This window comes from Coptis chinensis, chromosome 7 (genome assembly GCF_015680905.1).
Source record: "Coptis chinensis isolate HL-2020 chromosome 7, ASM1568090v1, whole genome shotgun sequence".
Taxonomy (NCBI): domain Eukaryota; kingdom Viridiplantae; phylum Streptophyta; class Magnoliopsida; order Ranunculales; family Ranunculaceae; genus Coptis; species Coptis chinensis.
The window spans coordinates 37,990,506-38,014,442 of record NC_141462.1 but is presented as its reverse complement, the minus strand read 5'-3'; the positions used below and the strand labels follow the sequence as shown (position 1 = coordinate 38,014,442).

General features: G+C 33.9%; 2 long non-coding RNA genes across 11 annotated transcripts; both read right to left on the bottom strand.

Annotated features, from left to right (window-relative positions):
- Positions 1-13,298: 13,298 nt before the first annotated feature.
- On the bottom strand, positions 13,299-15,211 carry LOC147487430 (uncharacterized). Its single transcript, XR_015202336.1, has 3 exons — positions 14,247-15,211; positions 13,752-13,845; positions 13,299-13,604 (listed from the first exon to the last, which is right to left on the bottom strand). It is a non-coding gene; the product is annotated as an uncharacterized LOC147487430 (long non-coding RNA).
- Positions 15,212-15,216: 5 nt separating this feature from the next.
- On the bottom strand, positions 15,217-22,713 carry LOC147487429 (uncharacterized). 10 transcript variants are annotated; one of them, XR_015202331.1, is made up of 11 exons: positions 20,868-22,713; positions 20,177-20,263; positions 20,017-20,069; positions 19,589-19,612; positions 19,376-19,500; positions 19,111-19,260; positions 17,813-18,006; positions 16,856-16,916; positions 16,090-16,207; positions 15,494-15,551; positions 15,217-15,354 (listed from the first exon to the last, which is right to left on the bottom strand). It is a non-coding gene; the product is annotated as an uncharacterized LOC147487429 (long non-coding RNA). The 10 variants fall into 10 exon arrangements; XR_015202327.1 differs by adding an exon at positions 18,609-18,664 and having other exon boundaries at positions 19,376-20,069; XR_015202329.1 differs by having other exon boundaries at positions 19,589-20,069.
- Between the last annotated feature and the right edge of the window lie 1,224 nt (positions 22,714-23,937).

Below are 23,937 nucleotides of genomic sequence, written 5' to 3'. Positions count from 1 at the left end.
TTAGTTATAAGAAAGTAAGGTTATTTTCTTTTAATTACACTGGGTCACGGTTCAAAGATTTGTCAATTAAGCAAGAAAAGTGAAGTTATCTCGAAGATATATTTAATCCAGGTTCAAAATATTACTAAAAACTATATTGTCGTGCCTTTTCCAGATATATATTATCGACAATTATTGATTGTTTTATGAAGTTGCAATTTTATATCTTTCCTAGGTGGTATTAATACTTTTGGGCAAGCTACCAAGAAAATGGTTTAAACTATGAGCGCAAAGATGTCTATGAAGTTTGCAGTATCAAAATGTGTATTAATACCTAGGTCAATCTGGTTTCGGTGAAACCATTGTCGTCTGCACATAACCACTCAAACCAATCGCTTGAAAAATACTTTTGACCTATGTAATATAATAAACACATACATTAATGGTTTTGGTGCAATGCTTGAGAAAGAAGGAACGGATGCTATCTCCAGTTTGATATCCAACCGTCTATATATTCATTGTACTAATGTTCCTTTTAATGATCATGTTGTACCTTGATAACTTATCATTTGTTGTGTGTATCCTTTCATTGTAATGTAGAGGATCCAAGTGCTATACCAGTTTTCTGTAGTAAAGGAAGAAAACTACGCATAACTAGATCTTGGAACTTTCTTGGATTGGAGAAGAATGGAGAAGTTCATGCTCATTCACTCTAGAAGAAGGTGAGATTTGGTGAAGATACAATCATTGGAAACCTTGAGAATGGGGATTAACTTTTTCCTTTTTATTTTTTCATTTTTCTGTTTTGGTATTAATCCCAATATAACCCAAAGAATTCCATAGAAGATAAATCCTCATAAAAAAATTCCCAACAAGCCATATAGAAGAATCAAAGGCTAAGCAGTAAGGCACAACCGGTGTGCATTAAATATTTTTGGAGAAAATATTTGATCTTCTCTATTAACTTAAAAAATCGCACCAAGGATTTCATTCTCAACACTCAATCTTTCAAACTTCAAATAACTTAAGACCAAAGGATGCATATACCCAAATTGGTTTGAAACCTAGGAGGCTTGCAAAAGTCGAGGTGCTATTCTTCTATTATTTTTCTATCCATCGTCTCTTACGTTGTGGTCCTTCTTTTCTTCAATCTCTTTACAATGTTATGTTAGTGATCCATTATTACTTCCTTATCATGTTGTGTTTCTCTTCCCAGATACAAGTTTCTCACATTTTTTGTTGAATTCAAGCACTGGGTATGTTTCTATTTTCATGATTAAGCATGGTATGAATGTCTTTTGTTGATTTTAAGCAATGGGTATTGTTTAATATTGATAAGAAATGATTTTGCTTGATGGGTCGAGCTGATTAACTGTTTCTTGGTTACCTTAGAGTTTGTTGAATTGAGTCAATGGGTGCATTTGAGTTCATAATCCGTCATCAATTCACTATCTTCTTACTTACAAGCTTGATAAACAAGTAATTCCTTTACCCCATTTTGGACTTGAATGATTTTAAATCTAAGTATATGCATTTTGATACTGATGAGTTTTTGATTAATCACCAAAGTCGTATTTTTTTTATTTCCAGGAATGACTGTCTCTTTTCTTATTCAGTTATTCTGGCCTGCTCTTATTGGGTTAGCTCGATTTTTCATGAAAACAAAATGCTACCCAAAACAATCTCTTAAATTTTGGGCTATGCTCGAATTGTTTGCACACCACGATTTCCCTGTATCCAAAGTCTAATATAGGTGTCAATGCCACCCAATCTTTTACATCATACAATCAAATACTGAACTTCTTGACATACATTGAAAGAACTAACACCTCGAAACCATACAATGTCTACTGAATTGTGTTTCTTTAGCAAATTTGAGAGGATGATTGTTTCTTTAGAAATTTGATGATATTCTTCCTTTACGGACAATATGATGTTGTTGATATTTGATAGTTACGAGTTTAGCGAAATGATTTCATAACTTCAATATTACCTGTTTTTTTTTATCATGCACTGATTTACAGTCCATAGTCTTGGGGAGCTGCTTCTTGACATGGATATAAACGTGTCTACACCAATTTAAGGGGATCATAGAATTTCAATCAAGATTCTGCAATTAATTCAGAAAGTGTGTAGCCTTCTACAGGTTTGAGTTTATGAATTGAGGTATGGCTTTATAGTTGAGTTTTAAAATCATTTCTTTCACATTTTTGTGTAGCTTGCTTTCATGTTTCATTAGATAATATCTTCCTGTTAATGATGTGATATTATTCAAATTTCTCAAAATTTTATTGCCCACCCTATCATGAACTCTTTATTATATGCGAGTAATAAGTTTTTGATGGGTTGTTTTCGGTTTGTTTACTCTAATTGTGATTATTGACTCATGCCAAAAATGGACTTATATTTGAGTATTATGCATCTATACCTAATCAGAAGGGGTCAAAGACTAAACTAGCTTAGATCATGTAGTCTTACTAGGTATCAAATATTCTTGATAGTTAAAAGAACCTTTTCAATAAATTATATTGTACTGTTGTATATACTATTCTCATTATTCTTATATGCCTTGGGATTTAGTAATTAAAAAAAAAAACCCAAATAAGAAAACTATTCACAAGTTTATTGTAAATTTTAACTTCATAACACATGTGAACTGCAATTGAATTATAATATATCAAATGGTGGATACTTTGGAGGTAATAATCAAGGGGTAGCATGCTGGGGGTGCATTGCTAAGAAGTTAGAACAACAAATGGTGGATTAACAGTTTCTTTTACAGAAGAACTTGGTGTAGAAAGTTGCCATGTAGCTGAGTCTATGGCCGTTGTCAAAGGGGCTAGCAAGGCCAATGAATTGGAATTGAATTTAAAAGGGTTGAGTCTAATTTTGCCACAGGAAAAAAAAATGTTCCAAGCAAACAAGGTTAACTGGAAGGCTATATCAGAATGGAATGTATGCAAAGCCATAGCAACTTGGCTCACCTTAACAACTACAGTAGGAACATCCATGCATGGCCAAAGTAACTGCACAATGATGGGAAGGTAAGCCTAATTTTCGACACAAGGTGGAACAAGATGGACTCACTTAATCTAGGTTTTTGAACTAAAAGAGTGAAGTCTAATAAAGCTTCCTCTTAATTCTCTTTGGAACTTAATGTATATTCTTAACACTGTAATAAGCTACCTTTTTGCTATTAATACAAGTATCTGATTATATTAAAAATAACAAAAAGATAATCTTATATAAGCTTCCTTATTTTTGAGTTATGGAAAGGCTAATTATAATGTAGAGTGGCATTACTCTTTAAGCTTTGTAACACATGGAGAATTCAAAAGGGAAGGCATTCGATGTCGAATTGATAAAACCAGCCAACGAACCACCCAGAAAAGGCCACAGCCCACAGGTAACTATTGAAATATCTTTTATGGTTTGATCTAAGTCTTTTTTCTCTCGAGTAATAGGTTAATATGCATGTACACTGTAGGTTTTAAGCATTGACTGCACGCTCAAATGAGCAATATTTTAAGGTGGAATATGACACGCAAAGTGAGCTTATAATATGTAGGATGTGTCATTGGCTTTATGCGTGCAGTTAAAATACCATAATTACTAGGTAGTATTGAGTGAATTTCCTTTAGTTGTTAGCTCATCTCGATTGAGTTTGCAATTTTTTGGTGCTGCTGAACTTCTTCCTCGCTTGAAATTTGTTTCAGCAACCTTTTGACAACTTATTTGCAAAGAGCATGAAAACATTATGCTTAATCGTCCTGGGCAGCCAAGTTTTATGCATCGTGACAATTTGTTTGGAGATTGACTGGCTATGCTACGATGACAAGACAGCAAACTGGATCAAATTCAAGTGCTTTCGATTCCATTTTAGTCATTAATTCAATTCTAGCCACTTGGCATGTGCTACAATGTCAATAAGAACTAAAGGGTGTTTGATTCGACTGAAAATTCAATTCCAGCACGTTTCTTATAAATGTTATTCAATTTTATCATTTTGTGCAATATTTGCTTTTCAGGGGTACAATAATCCATGGAGACTTCAATAAAGGTGCAAGAGGGCGCAAAGGACATTTTAGGCATGGAAGATTCAACCTATTTAAACTTGGAGTTAATATTTTTTGTGATGGTTTTTATGTATAAATTGAAGGATAGTGCATAATCAGTTTCACAAAAAGGGTAAGTTAGCAAATGAAGTTGCGAAATTGTTTCTCTAAGTACAATTTTTATTTTAAAAAATGATAGGCGAATTTCATACTGTAACCATTTAAAAGCGTTGCGTCATTTTCATAATGCAAGTCTTTTATAATTGTATAACAACAAAAAAAAACTACAACAATTATTTTGTAATGCAAATTATAATAAAATTTCATAATAACTTTATGAAATTCTGCTGCCTCTTGAATATATTTTGGCTCAAGAATGGTTTGTGCTTATTCATTGGTCTACATTTTGTTATTTTAAATCTCACTTTTGTCTTTAACAGGTATGTTCATGACATTGAGGCTAGGAATTTCTATGGTACAATTATGTTTTGTTCTCTTTATGGAGTTATGGAAAGGAAGGAAAAATAGAAGATTTAAGCGTCCATTCTTAACTCGGGTACTCTGCAATACCATGAATGAGATGAAGACTTACATTAAGATATGCTCACTTTTGTTAACACTACTGTTGTTGTAGTACATTGGATGAACTGTATATGAACTGTCAATGCCATTCACTAGCAAACAACCCATTGTAACAGCTTTGGAACCACCAATACAAGACTACCGTTTGTACAAGACTACACTTTTGGACAAGATGCAAGCATAATTATGCAGTTGATTATCTTGCATGATTAACCTCATTAAGCAATGTATACCTAGACCTTTCCCTGAATAATCTTTTAAGTCATTTTTTTTGTTATTTGGAGAATGTAGAGTTTAACTTTATATCAGAATGTACAAACATAGTTTCAGAAGCTATGGCGGCATTATCGAGATTTGGATAGTTAGATTTAAAGGAGCCAAAGTACATAGGGTTTAGCCTCACACGAATTCAAGTAAGTAAATTGGAATTTATATATGTGTGAGTTCCACATAATTTATAGCAAGTGTTTTCCATAAATCAACTATCAGTATAAATTGAGTGCATAATAAAGCGGAGACAATTGAAGGCCAGTAAATTATGTGATTGCTCTTGGAAAGTATTATTGGTTATCCCCATGCATATCTATATCTATATTATAAGAAACAATTTCTTTCCTAAATAGCTTTTCAATGCTAACTAAGACATTCATGGATCCATGCAAAGAAAAAAAAAAATACACGCCCTTTTGTATGCATAAAAAACGAAAAAACAAAATAAATCGCAAGCAGTTCAGCGTGACCAATCTGTGCAACTTATGATGGACTGATGAGTCTCTTCATTTTCTGTTTGAAGTATTTCTTTGTGCTCTTGATATTGTTTGTGAGGAATTAACTTGAAAAACTAAAAGCCAAACTATGCTGAAAATTGTTTATCACATTCATTGAAACACTATCTATTCGTGCTTTCTTTCTTGCTTCTTGCTGACATTTGTACTCTTCTTAGCATAAAAGTCAATAGCTATTGGACAATCAATTTTTCTATGAAAATTTTATGAGTGTCTAGAGAAGACTATAACATATCCAATCCAAGACATGGGGTTTAGATATATCTATTATGAGTCCCATGTTACAGGCGGACTCCTGAACATAAAGTATCGGAGAAGATCCTTTGTTCAAATCCGATACATATATACCTTAGAAAAATCAATTTGCCTATTGCATTTTTCTTATTTTAATTTATTAGTCATTTTTCACCCTTCTTCTTTTAATAGCCTTGCTTTTTTTTTTACTGACAATTGTCATTCTTAGAGTTGACATGTGTTGTAGAAAGTGATCTAAAAGAACGGATACAATTTCATGTAGGTCACTTGGTTTGGATCATTGAGTTTTGATGCCTTTTTAAAAAAAAAAAATTTTGATATGACAATAATGACTAAAAAGCTTGATTGACCTGTTTATAGAGAATGTGCATTATGACTTCAACTTAATAATATGATGTTGAAGAGGATATGTTCTATGACCGCCTGAAAAAGCCTGATCGAAAGATACAGTTTCGATGGGTGGAACCTGTGGAATGTAAAAGCAGTCGAGACATACTAGCCTTTAACACATTTTGGGGATGAAGGAAAAGGGAGTGAGTTGTATTTTGAAATTTATAACTGCTCATACATTGATATGTATATGTACATGTGCCTGTGCCTGTGCCTGTGAGCGCAAATAAGAGAGTACTTAAATATACAATTATCAACTTATGAATTCCAGATGGAACGCATGAATATTCCGCTTAGTAAATTTGTTAATGTGCTAAGATGATGGAGACATTTGAACTCCAATGGCAAAGTCTCAAGTTCCCTTTTTTATGCGGAACCTCTCAGTTGGGCCTTCCCAGCAGGTGTCATTCCTTCTCCTTAAGATATTTCAGAAATAGTTGTTTCTCAAACCTTAGGTCCCTAACAGCACCACGACCATAAGGACTTGGTCCCGGGTATGTCTCAGTACCACTATAGAAACTTGGATGATATGGAAGGTCTTCCAAGTATCTCATTGAATTTACATCTGAAGGATTTGTACTCTGATCAAATGGAGCTACCCTTGAAACATTATGGTCCTGGAACTTACCAAGCAAAGTCGGCGTATAACTGAATGGCAATGTGAGGTCCTGAGTTCTATTATGATTGACGGGATACTAATGAAGCCATTGAATAGAATTGTTTTGGGCAGGGTATGCTGTGTTCCATCATTGAACCTAGGGATCCTAAATTCCAGTTAAATTTGAGTAACTGCTTACTTGAGATGCAACATGAATCAATGGTTTTACATCATCAATTACCACTGAACCACGTAACATCATCAAGTAACAATGGAGCAGAAGGCACTGGAGGCATATAAGGAGCTGGCATATGATGGATAGTTGCAGATGAATTATGATGACCAATGACAGAATCTCCCTCATAAGTGGATCCGTGCCCAATATTGGACACAAGATATTGAAGAGAAGATGTACTTTTCACGTCTTGCTGCCCTACTCTAGTTCCACCAATGGAGAGACCAGTTTAGTATGCCGAACAGAAATCATCAGCGCGTCCTTAACCATGTATCCCCTTTCCTCCTGGAATTCCTAAGCTATCTTTGTTTACAACCCATGAGCTGAGGGAGGGAGGCCCTACAAAAGATGTGGCCTCATCTGATTTTGAGCTTAATGCTTTAAACCTTGGTGAATCTGTGAACTCGGTAAATGTATCTATCGCTGAATCCTCTAGAACGAATAGGCTCTGGCCAGAATGTCATGTTGCTAGAACCAGCAGCATTTGAACAGTAATTGATGGGATCAGTGCAACTCCCAATCTTTAGGTCTAGAGACGCCAGAAGGTGCTGCTAGGTCCCATACTCCTTCATCGGCAACCTGACAACTTATTGCAACAGGAACAATAATAACCTAAAAATAGAAATAAAACCCTTCATCAAAACCCTTCAGAAAAAAAATAGAAAAACATAAACCCTTCAAACAAAGTATATATATACTATAAGCAATGAATCATTAACTATCAATATACATATATTATTTATTCAAGTTGACGTAAGGCTTTTGAGTCATTAGCTATCTACTAGATTTTTGGACCTGTTCAACGAACGGGGACCGTTTTTATAAATTTTATTTTTATGTATCAAAAATATTATTTCCAAAGTATATTGAAACTTATACAGTAAATTTATTGATCATATACTAAAAAGCTATTTTTTTTTTAATTCAATGGGAACGGGGACCGTTAAATAAAATCACTTTTTGAGTGAAGATACTAAAAAACAAAGTGATATTAATTTATTTTTACTTTTACAATTTTTTTGAAATTTACCCGTTCATATTTTTTTGAAGTCTAATTTTTTGTATATTTTTTAAAAATTTCTATTAAACAAATAGTTAAAAAAAATTATAATTTATAATTTATAATATTTAATTTTCTTTTCTTTGCAGTTTATTTTTGTGAAGCCCAACTTCTACTTATACAACTAACTAAAGCCCATGGTCCATTTAAAGGCCCAATTTGATAAAATGCCTTTCCTTTTGGATTTTCAATTGGAAGTAAGGTCAGTAATGTCCAATTCAAATAAAGCCTATTGAATTTTCATTTTGAAGTAAGTCCACTTCAAATAAATCCCATACTGCATACTTACAAAATTAGTTCAAATAATATCTCAACCCAAAGTCCTTTGATTTACAAAATTAGCCCATACTGCATACTTACAAAATTTAGGTATTCGTTTTCAACCCAAACAAATGTCTCCAAATATCACACAGAATTATAGAGTAAGATCTTGTCAGATATCTATGCGGAGACCTTTTTAGCTTATGTTTTTTTTTTTTTTTTCCCGAAGGTATATTTGTTTTCTTTCTTGGGGTTTTGTTTTGTTTTTTTTTTTTGTTTTATTTTTTAAAATCTTTTTATCAAATTATTTGGCTATTCATAATCTAAGAGTTGCCGGGTTTGCTACATTGATAGGTAACGATTCAAAATGACAAATTCCAAGTCCATTAGATTGTTGCTTATTTTTTCTCTCCTGGCTTTAGTTTAATCATCAAAAGGATCAACTTAGAGTTGAATTTCTATGCAAGTAAGATAATGTTGATGTGAAGCAATAAAGTACTTTGAAAGGGAAACTTATTTTAGACTTTGATACTTCATTCATTATTAATATGAACGATTGTACCATCATGGCACTGCTTCTTGTACATGGTACATTGGTACTACTAAATGAATTTTCATAATTAAAACAAATGCTTAAAGAATTTCGATAGTCCCCATCATACTGGTAGAATGCTCATGACAAAGAGTCACGACTTGAAGTGGCTCTTTATACAACAAATCATGATATCCCATATACAATTGTCTCGCAAAAGCACAATACACTATGTATGCAGTACAAAAAATGGTTACTCTCATCGGGAACATGCATCCTATTGCTTAACCTTGGAATGCATAGTGTAGAAAACTCCATGGTTTCTAAGATCTTCAGTTCTTCTTTCACCAACATAGAATCCATTAACGCAAAAGATGTAAGTCATTTAATTTATTTGGACCATGGATTCCTCTCTTAAAAAACTGTAGTTCCAGGAAACAAACTGCTCAAGTGCTCCATAAAACTCTTCTGATCACATTCATTTACTTTTGGGTTAGGCATAGTCCATTTTCATGACACTGAAAGCTATGAAAAACTGCAAAGAGATAAAAAAAAAAAAAAAATACCATCACTCTAAGTAATTGTAGTCAGACTGTAGTGGCCGGTTTTGCAACAAAAATCAATATTTTACCTTGTAATAAACAACTTCTAAAGTTGTATTATACTGTGTTGTGATTAAAGACCTTGGTCTTAACCAAAGTTCATTTTTTTTAATGGATTCGAATTGATTGTGGTTCGTAGCATCAATTCCAATCAATATACTCCTACTAATCCACGCTTTCCTCGATATGATCTATAAGGTCCAATTTCTGAAAAGGGGAAAAAATCGTAAGTGCACCAATACATCAGGAGCATTAAGTACCCAAGTATTCATCATGCTAATTATTAAGCAACTTAGAACATACATGTGAAGGTGTCAAATATGTAAAGCATGTGTACTAACCTTTTCAGTTAGATCTCTAGCAGCAAAGAGAATATACATGTGAAGGAGTTCACAACTCAGTAGGTTAAGCTGGGTTGTCAAATTTGAAGAAACACATAGTCGAGTTATGCCAAAAACAAACTCAATTATGTACCGAACCATAAAACAAATTAAACTTAAAAGAAACATTGCAAATGGAGCTAAAATTGTACTTTAAGTGCAAGCTTTGCATGGAAGTGTCGTTCATGGAAATTAGAGGCAGGAAAGATTCAGAAAGAGGAATTTAAACAGTTTTCCGTCATCAAGCTTGGAAACGTTGATGAGTAATTGTTAATATGCCCTTGGAAAAAGCTTATCTCATCGCATCAGTAGAATCAATAAGGTCATTAGAGCTTGAGGAGTCAGATCTAGCCACTACACCATCCTTGTATCTATCTGATTTGCAACTCTTATACTCCATGTCGTCATGTTGATTGCTAACTTCGGTGGACACATTCACATTGACTTGTTCCACATCTGCCAACTCCGTATTTTGTTAAGGATGATGCCTGAAAGTTGGGGCTCTGACTTGTTTCTTGTGCAGCTTGTCTTTGAAATGATTTTCCAACTTCTAAGTTCCATATGCAGAGAAAATAGTCACAATCAGGTTTCTCAACTGACAGAAGGTTGGATTGAGAAGATCCAAACAGTAAAATCTCCTCTGATAACCGTTCCTCTGCCTCAACCATGGCACTCTCCCGATGCGCCATATGACTTGTTGAAGAAAATGCAGATGAGACAACATTTGGACCCAAGGGCGATGGAAGAGTATGTATGTGTGGGTCAAGGGCCATGCCAAGGAGACACTTCTTTAAGTGGGTGTTCCAGAAGTTCTTAATCTCATTATATTATTGGTCCTCCCAAGTAACTGAGAAGTAACAACATAAGCACAAACATAAAGCAAAATGTAGACAGAGTATAACTTGAACATCAAAGGTAATTCCTACTTTGCAAATTGATGTGTAGCAAAATAAAAGCACGTCTTCTCCCATTATTTTGAGGCAACTCACCGTTTGCAGCTAGATATTAATGAGCCAACCATGAAAAAATTATCAAGAATCAAGTCCTACATGTATAAGTGAGTAACCAATGTCCATCATTGTAAGACTTTTAAAAATGCTTATTGAAGCGGAAATTTTACAGAGAGAAAACACAGTCATTACATTTTTTTTCAAAGAAATCTCCATAGTCTTCTAACTTACTTTATCATGCAAATCAACATGACGTAGCCTATAAGTTACTAACACTATGCATTCCAACCCACAAAGAAGAGAAAATAAGACCATGGTCAATAGACTTAAACTATGACATCATAAGAACGGGCAAACTCCTTTTAAACCATCCACGTAATTGATCACTTTTGACAACGATCATGACATAATAGTTATAGTGCTTTTTTAATCCTTTAAGTGGCAATCATTGCCTGATTGCCATTGTCTTTCTTGTGTCCAGAGATTTTACTAAACAACTAATATCTTTGTCACAAATACCATTTAGTAAAGGCAAAGTTTGTCTAGGCAATCCTACTTTCAAATGAACTCTTTGGTTTTGAAAGAGACCCAAGTGCAGGTTCTACTGAAGTGGCATGTGTGAAACTTACGACTGAGTTCCCTTTCACACTCCTCCTGAGTTAAATAGGTGAAATTGGTGGTAGTGCGGAAAACACACATATGCTAGACAATAAATCCTCCATCTCACTACACCATAACAGGCTATTACTGACGGCAAAAAACTGTTGCTAATAATATTCGCAACACTTTTTAAGCGTTGCAAATATGGCGTGGGTAAAGTGTTATAAATATTTGCAACGCTTTATAACCGTTGCAAGCAAAATTTTCCAACGGTTTTTAATCGTTGCAAATATTATTTGTAACGCTTGGTTATGCCTGTTTCATACAAAACTTTAGCAATGTGATAAGAGCCCAAAACTGTAGTTTTAACCCTGTAACAGTCATACTTTTAGACCAATTATGTGAGTAATAATTAAGAGTTAATACTGATTACGTGTTTTTATGCATTTCAGGCTTCAAAGTCCATTATGTGCAGAAATGTGTCACTTTAGCGAGATAAAAGAGCAAAGGTCGGTTGCTAAGGAGTTTTGTAATTAAAGGCCAAGATTCAAGAAGACAAAGCCTTTCTAAAGCCCGGTCAAAAGCTGAAAAGTCGACGCGGGCAGAAACAACACTCAAAGTCAGCAGAACTTTCCGAAGGCTGTATCTTTGGACTCAGACCTCGGAATTGGGCCTACCTTATGTCAAAACGACCGGCTCGGAAAGAGCTTTCCAATGGTCTAAGACTTGACCCAATCAGAGGAGCAGAAGTTGACGAAAAGTCTGTTGAAGCCAACTGCAGCTGAAGAGGCCTTTTTGGACTGAAAGAATTGGGTTTTGGGCCTGATTCTCTGGCCCAAAACATGGATCCAAGCCCATGCACGATTTTTGGATCTGAACATATAAAAACCAAAGCTTAGCTCTTTGATTAATGGTAGCTAGTTATACCTAAAACAATAGATAATTCTAGATCTAGTTTTCATTAAATTAAATTAAGTTTAGTTTAAATTCAATTCTTGTTTTAGATTAAACTCTTAGAATCATTGTTCTTAATTAGTTTGATAAATAAAATAGCTAGTTTGTTAATTTCGATTTTGTCATTTCAATTTATAGATCTAATTTTAATTCTTGTTGAGTATCATTTCTGAATTGTTAAATTAGATTGAAGTATTGTTAGTTAAATTAGCCAAGTTAGAATTTTGGTATGATGTTTAGTTTTAAATCAATGGGAAATGATAGTGGTATGAATCAAGGCTAAACCTCCATTAGAGGGGTTGAAGAAGCCTTGATGACGCTTATCTTTGTTAAACTTAGAAATCGCCGTGATAATTATTCCACTCTAGAAACGATTAATTCACCATGAGAATGGGTTTAATCGCCACATGCTAGTTATGAATTGGTAGAAATGTCATGTATAATTAGGGATTAGAATTACTATTTTGATATGCTAAGCATTCAATTTGGATCACGACGAGTCTTTGTTAGTAGGATTAAGTCGAGTTAAGGTGGATTCAATTCCCTTTAATTCTTTATCTAGATTCAATTCCCTTTAATTCTTTATCTAGATTCAAACCCTTAGCATTCTATCATTTTGTTATTTGTAACTTGTTAATTGAATTTACCTCGTAGTATAGAATTCCCCTCGTAAACCTCTCATTAGACTTAAGACCGATTAGTTGACTAGAAAACATTCCATGCTAGAGAACTAGGAGTGGAACGAATTTGTTACTCCACTCTATTTCGATAGAATTGAGAGTAGAAAACTTGATTAATATAGACTCATAATAAGTTTTAGTTTACTTACGTTTTGAGTTTCATCGTTCATTTCGTAGGTAAACTATCATTTTTACCATTTATCACAATGCTTTTTAATTTGTAACGGTTATGAACCGTTACTGATGGGTTGCAAATAAAAATATAAAAATTTCTCATATTTTGTAGCAACCAGCTAAAGCTGCAAAAAGATGGCCCTCTTGCTAAACCCTACAAAAAAATAATTTCTCATATTTCTCATTATATTGGGACACCCTTAACTTGCAAAAATGACATTACTAGTTCTATATTGAAATAAACATCTCAATTCCATATATGAATTTATCCATATCCCCATTACCTTACAAGTAAATAATAGCAAACCCAAGTAAAAGGCTGGAACATGTAGGATATTCGTTGAACCATATATATAGTATAACTTCAAAATATTTTCTAAGAGTTACAAATTCATATTTACAAATAACGAAGGGTTACAAATTTCGATACGATTTTCCAAGCAATCCCGAATCTTTGCAATACTAAGCATTAGTGATGGCTTCACTCACTATAAATCTTAGCTAGTGGGGCTCCACAAAGTTCATCTAATTCCTAAAAATTCACAAAGCAAATAATGAACTCGGAAATATAATAATACTAATTAAACTCATGTAATTAATTAAAATTTTGAAAATCCACCTAAAGGAAGTAACAAGTTGAACAAATGAGAAAATGGATGGTGGAATTTTAAGTTTTTACCTTGATGAGGAGCTTGACGTGAGCATGATCATCTGATTAGAGAGTTGTTCTTTTGGTCTTCTTGTTTTTCCCTCCATCAAACTTATACCCTACCCTACACAACATATTGAACCACAATAAAAATTATCTATCTAGCTATTCAAGAAGGCTTTGAAACACTTTAAGAAACAAAAGCATCACTTCTACAAACCTAGGAGTGTCCAAAAATATTGCCCTGCATCAACATGTAATAGCAAGCCATGGACCTAACAGAACTCTAAAAAGCAGGGGAACATAACAATGTATAGAGTAGGTCGACCTACTTTGTACCAAGTGAAATTCAAACTTTCAAACTAAAACTTGTGTCCAATGAAAATATATAGAGCAAATCATATGGATTCTCTAACCATGACGCCCAACTAGAAGCATCTAGTCATCAAGGCATTAGTTTCAAACACGGAGGTAAATGGGGCAGAGAAATTATAGATAAAAAAAATGTAAGAAAGAGTTGCCTACCTATTTTGTATTCCTGAAACACAGTACAGACTTCCCTTCCACCTGCCCAGTACGAATAAGATGCCGAGCAGTCCACCAATAGGGAAATCGAACCTTAAAAGTCAATAAATAATGATAAATTACAAAGAGATAGACACGTGGTCGAGCCACATGTCCTTGTAAAGTCAGTATAGCTCGTCATAAAGAACAATGAGGGCCATGTGCTCTATTGCACTGTAATATATGTAAAGTATTAATTCCATGACTAACTTAGTGCAAGTTGTGAATGAAACATAATTAACTTATGTGCCTGTGCACTTAAGGAATGTGCCGAAGTCAATTACATTGTCTCAATTAGTTAGACAGTGTATTAATAACTCATGTGCTTAGATGGTTTAACTTACCAGTTACCATGTACATTTCATAGGAACAACCAAGCATCATAGACCATGAGTGTCTCGTATGTCCACTACGACTAACAACATAGATCCTAACACCCATAGCTCTAGTTAGGACTTTTAGTCACTTAGTTAATTATGGAACTAGACAAAATAGAAAGACAGTAGCTAATCGAGCTAGACCAGCTTATGGTATGACATCAAAGTTAGCACAAAGTTACTGGTCTTTACCATTTACCACCATGGCTTAATGGAACCTTAATCTGAAGATAAACAATATAAATACAATTCACCAATCCAAATGTGACATGTTTCTTCATACTTCCAAGCTAATCCACAATACACACATGGATATAAAAATCTAATTACATTAGATAACCTCATTGCTTCTCCACATGAATAGTAGACATACAAGAGACAGGACATGAGAATGACATGAAGATTTTCTCTATTTCTAAATGCAGGAAAAACACTCTACCAAAACATCCTCACAACATTCCAAACAATCAAATGAAATACACTGTAATTGTAATCAACATAAAAATAAGCTAATTACATGCTATTCAACTCCCAATGAGTTTAAGATAACTTACTTTGTTATACCTGCAAAAACGTAGAAGGTCGTTTAAGCTGAGATTAGTTAACCTAAGATTCCATGAACTTATGAGGCTCTATAAAAAAAACTATGCTATCCGTTGTGCCCGTACAAATAACACATTCTTTTGGAAAACCTGCCAATTAAGTTGGTTATGGAAAATCAGCTAAGGCAATAGTGAAAATAACAGGTCTCAGAATCCAACATCACAAAGTGGAATGATAATCACTTAGGTATTTAAGTAAGATAGTATGGCAAACAGTTAGTATGTTCACCAATTTGTTAATCATGAGTGCTTCTGCCTCTTTTTTCGTCGATTGGGCTTGTGTTAACCTAGCAACAATTAAAAAATTCCAAATAGAATAGTTAATTACTTTTGTAAATAATTACAAAATTGAAAGGTTAATCAATCGCCTTAAAAAATAAAATAAACAAAAATCAAAATATCAAGTGATATATGCAGGAGAGACAAATTATAAGCGGAAGACAATACTATACAACTATACAAGTGAAATTCGTAACTCATTAATTAGTCAAAGACTAGTTGCAACGAAGACTACGTCTTTTGAAAAAAGAATACCAACCACTTTATATGTAAGTTAGAAATCAGTTAAACGAGCTAGACCATGGTATGACATCCAAGTTAACACAAAGTGGTCTTTACCAAACCACCATGGCTAAATGGAACCTTTATGTCAGTAAACGAGATCCCACAGCGGGAGCAATAACCAAGTAAACACATAATGCAACAACAAGGGAATACAATGAATTACCATATATTGTCCTCAAGAAAATTGCAAATTACTAGTAAAAATTCCATATTGAAACTAATGCAGACTAATACAAACTTATACAATATCAAAGAAATTACCTGACTGCACTAGATCTTTATATGCAGACCTTGAATATCATTATGTAGCTTCCTTTCATCTCCTTTATCTTGCTACAATAGCAACAAAGTACATGGAATGGCACAAAACCATAGGAACCTTTTTACACATGAAAATATCCAATAGTTTAGTCCAGATTTTGCAAAGAAAAAGTTATTCAATTTCAATAATAAGTACCTACATCAAGTCTTCACTTGAAGGATTTAACATGCTCAGGCGCAAGTATGAAACTATTTAAGAGCAATTCTTAAATGCAACAATGCTCTCTGGAGAAAGAAGGAATTACATGGGGTACAAACTTGTTTGCTAGTTGCTCTTTTGGGGAACCAACCAAGGTGGCTCTATGGGTAGGGATGGGTCTAACTCTTTGAAAACTGGTTCAGAAACTAATACTGGTTCACCTATGCCAGATACTAATCATCTTCCAACCAATCACCAATCAACACAACATGCCTATATGAGAACCAAACAGTTCACCTATATGGTTCTCTTCGACACCTTTCATCAAGTATTTCAGATGGTACACAAGTGTAATGGTGTCTACTTAGCCTGAACAACATAGAACAACACCCACAATTTACATTACATGAGCTAAATTAGCTCTCCAATACCACACTCTTGGTACTTGTTTCAAATCAAGTGATAAAGAACTTTATGTGCGACAAGTATTTAATGCACTATAACAATCTAAAATTCAGCACAAGTTCTTTTTCTTCCTTAAAAAATTAGAATAGTTAAGCTTCTTACCAAGTCAGCAAGGTAAACTCCACACTTGTGATTACGCCAAACCACTATATCTTAATTCCCACTGTCAAAATCAATTACCCAATTCAATCCTTTGAAATATATCACAATCTAACTAAATTTAACACTAATTCAATCTAACCTAAATTAACTAATTGAGAGAGAGTTATTCTAACCTTTCGACTAACTTGTCGAAGAGACCAAACTCAAATTTCACTCGATCTGTCATACTATCCAAACGTACCACTCAATCCTAATAGCTTATATATAAAAAGGTTGTTGAATTAAAAGGTGAACAGATAAAATACCACCGCTCGGTAAGGTACAGATGCCAGGGCCGCTGGTATATTGGTGGTTTCGGTGGGCTTGGTCTGCCGGAATCGATGTTTGGTGGTGGCGGCACGTAGGATTCATCTCAACCGAATCAGTTTATGCAAAATCCAACTGTGTCATAGATGATCCGAAGTTTCCTTTAAAATCCTCAGTATATACACTAGATTGCAGCTCACCTCTCGAAATTCAAAGTGTATTTGTTTGTTATTGAAGACAAAGAAAGCAGTAAGAGAAAAGATAAGAAAACCCTAATGGGAAGAGAGTAGTAGGGGCTGTGAGAGAGAAATAGAGGTTTTCTATTTCGCGATTTCTTTTTTGTTTCCCTATTTTTGAAATTTAAAAGTTGTTTTAGTTTTTTGGATTTCTAACACTTATCACACGGTTTTCAAGTGTTAGAAATTAATTCTTAAAATTCATCCGAATTTAAGTAATACTTTACCGCATTCCCAACGTTTACAAAGCGTTGGCAAATTACCAACGGCTAAAAACTATTACAAAGCAAAAAAGGTGCGTGTTACAAATATCCTATTATGGTGTAATGTCTCCTAGTCATATAATTTGTTGGCAAGTAAAACTAACATATGGTATATAAAACATAATACGTAATAACAATGAACATTCAATAACCTGGATGGCCTGCTTGTTGATTTTGGAGTGGGTATCAAATCACCGAAGCGTCAGCCCATCAGCCCACTTCTTCCTATGTAGGTTCAGCAACATCTTACCCTCAAATTCATTCATTTTTCCTTAAATTATATTGATTGAGTAGTAATGCATGTTCAACCCATGAATCAAATGATCTTTCCATTCATGCCATCCACCTATTTGAAAAAGTGTATATTCATAAGACCTCAAACTCGGTGAATAATCATATGTGTTTGATTATGTGTATATTAGGAGTAGATAATTCAATATAAATCATGGCACCTGCTCTGCTCCAAGAGCATCAAGCATCACATGAACAAAAACAAATACTAAAACGGTGCATATCTAATAAGTAGAGGGACTATCTAATGGACCCTAATCTTGTTTTGCGTCCTTGTAAAAAATCAGAAACTTAAATCTCTATGCAAAAACACTATAAATTAGAAACATGTTTTCACTTCTTGACATGTAAAAGAATCTATAAACTTTTGCTTACACATCTTGAGCAATAACATCATCAGCTAGTGCCAAAGATTGACACGATAGTTATTTATTTCTCATTGTCACCCTCGTTCTTCTGAGAGCATGTAGTTTCCAACTTTGGAAAGGGTATACATTGCTTATAGATTGGTTTTGTACCAACAATGAGAAGCAGATAGATTAAACCCAAAAGCATTAGCTCATAACGAAAAACAGGACAATCTTGTGGCTTATATATTAAAACTAAATCCGGTTTGGACTCGAAGTTCCTAGGACCTGTGGTGGAGAAGGGAGATACCTTTATGGTAAAGCTTCACTCCTCTGGTTCAATAAAAACTTGACCTAATAGATTGACTGAACACTCAAAATTGAAATTGATATAAGTGTTGGAAATTGATTGAAGGTAAGAGAAAAAGAAGGAACAAACTGTGAATTTGTAGATTGAAGAACACGATTGGCGACAATTATTTTCTCTGCTGATTTAGTCCCATTGATTATTTTATCACCGTTCAACTAATCAAATACCAAGCCAATCTTGAAATACAAAGACGTTTTTAATCAGTACCAAACACCAATATATACTGTTTCAACCATATCACAAACATAATTTTCAAGGGGAAAAAAAAGATAAAGCAAATCAACTAACTTGAACCATAAGTATTCTAGTAATATGTGAGATTAAAAACAAATCGATCTATAGCCAGGGATTGAAGAAATCAATCACCAACTGCGTCATGGAATAAGCATATTAATATTCTTAAATTTAATAAAGCGGATTCAACTGATCTTGCAAAACTTACACTATGCCAGTTGATCCCGCATAAAACCTGATGTGTGCACCAACTTCCACCACCAAATTCCTCTTTAAAGATCCATTAAAGAGAAAATGAATGTTGGCAATTGGCAATGCAATTAAGGGACCGAAATAGAGAATGCTTTGATTCTAATAACTGAGAAGCGATTAAACATAATTAAAACCCATTCAAATATGAGACATAAAATCCGCATGAAGGCAACCACTAATTGAAAAGGAAAATACCAACATTTATAAGGATAAATTGTTACCTGAGTTACGGATGTTGATGTTGCTAGCTATGTTGCCCCTATTTGATCTGTCATGCGAAATCCTCAAAGATCATTGGTTATTTGTGCAGTCTAACTTGGGATCTAAGCTAGTGACCTTGTTGCAACTATACAACCTTGTAGTTTAGAATGGTGCACTTGCTTGGTGGTAGGCATAAAGTCATATTATAACTAAGACTGAGATAGGGAAATTACCATTGTTGTCTTGATTTCCAACACCTTTTAAAGATAGAAAGAACAGACTCATAAATAAACCAAAATGAAAAGGTCAAAAATAGATTTGAGGTAATGCAACTAAAGAAGCAACCAATAAGCTTTTCAACCTTTTCAGCCGATTCAATAGTGATAATACTCCAGGACATTATGTCACAAAGCAAAGAAGACACATGGATTGATATTAAGTTCTGAGCATGTGTATATTCAACAGTAACTTATACTGTGTGCACGTCTAGTTAATAACAACTTAGATTGTCTAAACATGTCTTCTCGTAGTGGAAAATAGTGATAACCTATTGAACCTGCTTTCTCCTAGTGGAAAACATAACCCTTTTAGCAGGTCAAAATATAACCACATTGCCTCCAAGTTTTATATCACCCAATTTTCCATGCAAGAGATGTTTTACCATTGGCCACTTTATATAGGTTATGTAGTTTCGATTTCATCACCAAACATGTCCTACAAATAGGAATAAGACACCTTAGTAAAAGTAGTTGAAATTGTGCTAGGTTTAATTAGTATTGAATTACGGACAACATTAATGAAAACTATCAAAACCCACATACCTTGATCACAGCCTTATGTTTACTCACATAATTGGGCACCACAATCCAAATATTTGCCATCCATGATCCAAATGCACCAAAGCCTCACTGAAAGTGTGAAAATGTGCATAAACTTGTGTAAATAAGACCAATTTCGAAAATAATGTGCCATGTCTTGTAATGTCAACAAAATGTAAAACCATGCCAAAAACCAAGGTATGCACACCGTAAGAAATTTCTAACCGAGATCATACTAATTTCTAAAGCAAAAGCATTCAGCAAGGAACTTATTGCTGGAGTGGTTGTTTATAAACATATGAAATAGTCATGCTCATGACAAATAATGTAAATGGAAAAAGAGAATATGGCATTACACACCATGATTTAACTCTAATGGTAACCTTACTAGCTATCTCCAATCTAAAAGGGCGTATTGAAAAATTTGCCATCATCACTACTTGAGTTGTAGCTAACGATCAATCAAATGTGAAACATTGTTATAGAATTGAGTTAATACATTTTTTGATAGTCCAAAACCAACGCTAAATCAAGTGTGAAACACTTGAATCAAGCATTTCTACGGGTATAAACTCTAGTTATAAGGACACCTTACAAAGACATTATTAGAGTAAGATGGAATGACATTGGAGATTATATATATAACTAAAACCACAAAAATTAAAAATATTTAAGAATGGGCATAGAAGATTACCTTTAATTGATAAATGGGTTTTGAAATTGTTGTTCGACATAAGATGGTGATTATGATGGCGGGTGAAGAGATGGAGCCATGGAGGAGTGCTACCTTCATTTGAAGCATCATCAGTACCCAAAAATCAAATTAAAACATCAAGCAAAGAGACATGGAGATAGAGAGAAAGGAGATTCAATGCCTTTCAACGCAGTAACATAAGAAATAAAGAATTAACATATAATTTTGGACCTCATTTGTCGTAGGAGAAGAAGGGACAATAGAAGCTTATCGAAGGTGATAGACATAATAACATACTTTTTTCAAGAATGTTTGACTTCAGCGCAATATTTCTTAGACGGTATTCGATTTGAACCATAAAAACAACTCATATACAGGATTTAATATATCGTCTTTGATCGAATGAGATGGAAATGATTTAATTTAATAATTAATTAATTAATATGTGAAGTGCTTAGCATTCAAGCACGTACATCCTAGAAATCAGTTTTCCTAAACTGCAATGTACTTATAAATAAGGGTTTTTTAGACTTTGGTACCACCTTTTATACCGATACTAGATTTTGAACCCGAGCATACGCCCGGGATCTTTTAGGTATCTTTCGTGATGTAAAAGAAATACTTTATTATGATAGTTTTTATATTTAAAAAAAATTATGGTCTAATTCAAGTACAAAATGTGTGGCTCTTTCGCGTAAAACTCCTAAGAGTATAAGCAACTAGCCCAACCAATGAGGCAGTGACCCACTACTAATTTTACTATCATCACTTGAAGTTTCCAAGTTGAAGTAGAGTTTGGGCGGATGGAGATGTCTTGGTGCCAAGTCTTGCTTAATTCAATATGCTTTTACCTATAGCTAAATTGCTAATACTATTGGGGGTAAGATAATGCGTATGTGACATGTCTGTATACACGCAATTTATGCTGCAAATAGATAGTCTTAAAATAATAATATGAAGTCCATTTATGTTGTTGAGAATGGAAATCAAGGCATACTTAACATTGTTCTTTCCATGATCACCGTGTTATGCTAGTTTCCGATCAATTTGTATTCTTTTCTACTGTGCTTTTATGGCTTCATTGTCTATTATCTATTCTCTCTGAAACCTCCAATTATTTTTAAGATTTTTAGGAGAGCTTCAGATTTACATATTTTTGAAGAAATAATTGCTAGTTAAACATAATTATTTTTGCTGAATTTGTGGGGTAATTTCTTTCCTATTTTTGAGGAAATAATAGCTAGTTAAAAATAATTATGTTTTAAAAAATAATTGTACATACTAATTTGAATTGCACTTAAGTTGGGAGAGTTGTACTAAAAGAGTACATCTTGTTTAAATGGCTTATGTTGATCTTTAATTCCAATATTGAAGAAAACCCTATACGTACATAATTTGTGGGGGTAATAAGATCATGTTTTCTATTTTTTAGAAAATAATTGATATATTCTTTAGGAATTTGTGTGGTAATTTCTTTCCTATTTTTGAGAAAATAATTGCTATGCGTACATAATTTGTGGGGGTAATAAGATCATGTTTTCTATTTTTTTAGGAAATAATTGATATATTCTTTAGAAATTTTGTGGTAATTTTTTTCCTATTTTTGAGAAAATAATTGTAGTTAAACATAATTAGGAATTTGTGGGGACTAATTTGAATTTCACTTAAATTGGAAGAGTTATACTAAAATAGAAAACAATGTGATAGAAGTATATTAATCGTAAGTATGCACTCTTTTAAAAAGTAGAAATTGAATCAAACTCTCTAAAGACTCCATGTAGCATGGTAGAAAGTACTGTAGAACACCACATAAGAGAAAGAAAAATTTATCTCTAATATTAGAATGCCACCTTGATGTATACAAAGATCATCCATCCATGAAAATTTATCAAGGTGGTTTTTTTGGGTGGTTTCCCCTATGCTTGACGAGGGACAGAGTCAAGTTCATTTTGTTGTAGAGAGAGTCCAGTTATTTTGTTGTAATACTTGATGTACATAAATGACGGTTCATACGTAAAACAGCCTTGTATATATATACATTTTGCAATCTTTGCGTGTAAAAGTTAGGTTATATGTACATATGGTTGTTGGAAGGATGTTATTATTGATTTCCGTGTTATGACAGTTTAAGTATAATAAATGTTGACCAAACAAAGGAAACTCTGCCCAAAATTCGATAGAATTTGGATAGCGTAACACCTCATTCTATTTCTTCATATATACTTGGAGTTATCATAGCAAGCTTATAAGTCTATTAGTTTTACGACTGGGATGATCTCTTTTTTCTAGTGGTTTTCTTTGTACATTGTTTATTTAAATATGGTTTACTAATACTTGTTTTATTTTTCTTTGTAGCGATGGGTCCTCGATCAAAGAATGTGAAGAATGTAGCGAAAACTACATTAAAGGGTGTTAAGAAATTGTTTGGTGGCGGTTCCTCTAGCGGTGATGCAGTTGGAAAGAAAAAAGACATAGGGCGACGGCTTAACGGCATCGTAGAGGGGGGACCATTTGGAAAAAGAGGTTCTTGAGGTTCCCGAGGTTGATTCGTTTAGTGAAGATAGTGTAGATAGTGTAGATAGTGATATTAATGTAGGTTTAGATGTAGGTTTTAGATGTAGGTTTAGACAAAGGGAAGAGTATAGTAGAAGAGGAGAGTGAGAGTGAGGAGGAGAGTGAGGAGGAGGATGAGCGGGATGATGATGTTGAAGAATATGTGGTAGAAGACGCATACCACCAGTGGAAGAAGCACCTCGGTATTGATTTCGTAAGAAAATCCAATGATGATTTGGAGTTTCAAAGAGGTGTGTATGGGGAGGCCCGTATGAGTCAAAGTTGTTGTATGACTATGCGGTGCATGTCGCCATGATGTTTGGGAGAGAAGGGTAATATTTTGTTTTTCTTGTGTACTTTGATTTTCTTTTACAAAATATTTTGTTTCGCTCATATATATCTAATCGTGCTTCGGTTGTTTCGTGAGGATCGCGGAGCGTTGAAGTGTGTTTCACACTTAGCGAGGTTATCCCAATGGAATTTCAAAATGAATGTGAAAGGTCTCCGAGATTTGTCG